At 42.4% G+C, this 2,942-nt stretch overlaps 1 pseudogene; it reads right to left on the bottom strand.

The window, feature by feature from the left end:
* Positions 1-1,478: 1,478 nt before the first annotated feature.
* On the bottom strand, positions 1,479-2,208 carry LOC136393286 (transgelin-2 pseudogene; annotated as a pseudogene).
* Positions 2,209-2,942: the final 734 nt, after the last annotated feature.

The raw sequence follows: 2,942 nt of genomic DNA, 5'->3' as shown, positions 1-2,942 counted from the left end.
TGCTATAAGTAAAAACAACCGCTAGAGATAAATTTATTTAAATTTATTAAATCCACTCATTTAGGTGTAATATGTTGCATTGAGAAATATCAGAAGGCTCTTTGAAAGCTTTCCCTGTCTCAAAGGGATAATAGATGATATCTGAGTATTGTCTGAAAGTTCAGGTTAAACCCAAAAGAAAAATAATCCATGGCACACAGAATGAACAGAACCAGACTAATTGGCTACTATGACCTTTATCAAATCAGGGAAAATCCACCCTGAGACCATAAAATTTCATTGCAAAGTTAAAATAAAATTTAAGAAAAGACAAGTTCATAATTCATGGTCCAAAGGGCTTATCTATATCACATCAAAGAGATAGAAAGTAGTAGTTGATACATAAGTGGAGGCAAAATGTCTGTGTTTTAGATTCTAAAGACAGCAAAAGAATTTAGAAGTAGACAGGAGCGACCTGAAGATAAAACATAAGTGAGGCAGGCAGACTTTTAAGAGCATCTGTTACAGACTGTCATGCACTGTAATTTAAAGAACCCATGTAGAGCTGTCTACATTCTCTCACCACTAAATGTGAGGAAAAACCAGTCTGACTCAAGCATCTGTCTTCCTTAAAATAATAATAGTACAAGGGAAAATGTATTCAAATTCACAAAACCTAGGTTCTCAGTTTAAGTATGTCTCATATATAAATATATCATTAAACATGTTATTTATTAATTTAATCTCATTTTCCAAACTAAAAAAAATTAATATCTTAATTTAAATGTTATTTTAACGCATCAACAGTATTTTTATCCATAAACAATGATTAACCTGACTGCCATGTGTTCTAAAACGTGATAGAGATAAATGGAAATGTTTTATTTGTATTCTCTCCATTGAAACAAATGATTAGTTAATGAATATTTATTTATTTATTTATTTTTATTTTTTTAAATGAATTTTTATTTAAATCAACAAACTCAGATTCTTCAAGCCCCAGCCCATAGTGGGCAGCCCTCCCTTCCTCTCCCCTCACCCCACCCCTTAGCCATAGCAAGGTGAATGGAGAATGAGAAGCCAGGAGGGCCTCTGCCAGGACAGGCTGCCTCCAATATGCAGTGAGCCTAGTCCAGCTGTGGCAGGTGTGGCAGCTACCACAGGTCCCTCCCTATAAATTAAATCCCTGCAGCCACAGCTATGGGCAAGGCATATTTGTGGAAGGCAGGCCCAAAGGCAGCATTGCTGACCCCCAGCCAAGGAATGCATTGAGGGCTCAGAGCTCAGGGGAGAAGAGGTATAAAGGGGAATCAGAGGCCCTAAAGTTTGGTCCCAGGGAAAAAGGTCAGTTGGTCCAGTTTTTATGGGTTTGGAGACTGGAATGTATTAGTAAGCACAGAGGAAGGTCCCCATTGGGCACTCCCAGAGGAGACATGCCAGGCCAGGCCAGGCCCTCACCCAGGCTGGGGGGAGCTTGAGAGCTCCAGGGGCCTCTCAGGGAATGTCACTGCTATATATTAACCATCCAAGGGAGGGCAGGAGCAGGGCTAGGGTCAGATCAGAGGATCTGGCATGTCATCCCATAGCCAGTCATGCCTGCCTGAGATGCTCCACGATTGGTGCCCATCTGTAACCCAATCACGTTCTTGCCCTCTTGCAGCTGGCTGTCTGAGAAGTTCTGAGGGTTCTCCTTGGACTTCTTAGAAAACCAGTTGGGATCCCCAGCAAAAAGCCCATCATCCCGGGCTACTGCCAGCCCACCCAGGTTCATCAGTGTCCGCTGCACACAGGCCATGTTCTTTCCTTCCCAGATGTCAGTGGTGTTGATGCCATAGCGCTCAGCTGCTTTCAGGAACTGAGAGATCTGCTCCATCTGCTTGAAGGCCATGGTGGAGGCCTGGATCTTCTTCCCAGGGGCCTGCCCCTCAGGGTACAGACCATAAAAGAGCTCGCACAGCACCGTGCCATCCTGAGCCAGTTCTGGAAGTTCTCACTTACATCCTTACGGCACTGAGTGGTGATCCACTGGATCAGGATCTGCTCCAGATCTACATCGTACTGTTTCTCAATCTTCTGCTGCACCTCCCGGCTCAGGCCATAGGCAGGTCCCTTGTTGGCCATTTTGAAGGATGGTGGTAACTATTGGGAGCTTGGGCTTCTCTGCAGTTTTAGGTCATCCCTGTGGCCGTCCATCGGGCTGGAGATCGCACACTCTAGACAGGGCTGCAAGGCGAGTCATTAATGAATATTTATAAGGCTATTTTACCACACACACTTTCTAGCATCTCTGCTAAGAATGTTTTCCATCCTGTTGTCTTTCTCAGGCTTTTGAAAGCTGATTCTTTTTTACCTTCATTTCTTCAACACCTAATACAGTGCCGGTATAAGTTAAAAAATATATTTAGAGCAAAACTAAACTTTGACTACCCTTGGAATAGCCCACAATATCAAAATTAAAACAGCTGCTACAAAATATCCAGGCCCTCCTTTATATTTTAAAAATAGAAGAACTTTAATAAGTCTGCATTATTTTTAAAAAAATTTTTTTTTAGAGAGATAAGAAAGAGAGAGAGAGAGAGAGAGAGAGAGAGAGAAGGGGGGAGGAGCCAGAAACATCACCTCCCATATGTACCTTGTCCAGGCAAGCCCAGTGCTTTGAATCGGTGACCTCAGAACTCCAGGTCGATGCTTTATCCACTGTGCCACACAGATCAGGCTGTTTTCTTTTTAACCATGTTTCTTAGTTCAGGTTCCCAATAGTAATACTTGAAAGAATGACTTGAGTATAAGTAGGGGTTGAGTGCAAGTAGGTGTTTAGTGCACGTGGTGGGAAGCATGCTGATTGAGACAGGAAAAAAGGAAAATTTTAATAAAGGATGAATGTTTGATATTGTTATTGCTGTGAGTCCCTGGGACTTGGTCCCTCTAGGAATATTCCAAAGATTGTGAAGAATAAGCTCTAA

The sequence above is a fragment of the Saccopteryx leptura genome, chromosome 2 (genome assembly GCF_036850995.1).
Source record: "Saccopteryx leptura isolate mSacLep1 chromosome 2, mSacLep1_pri_phased_curated, whole genome shotgun sequence".
Classification (NCBI taxonomy): domain Eukaryota; kingdom Metazoa; phylum Chordata; class Mammalia; order Chiroptera; family Emballonuridae; genus Saccopteryx; species Saccopteryx leptura.
Note: the sequence above shows the minus strand (reverse complement) of the source record. Positions and strands in the feature narration are given on the sequence as shown.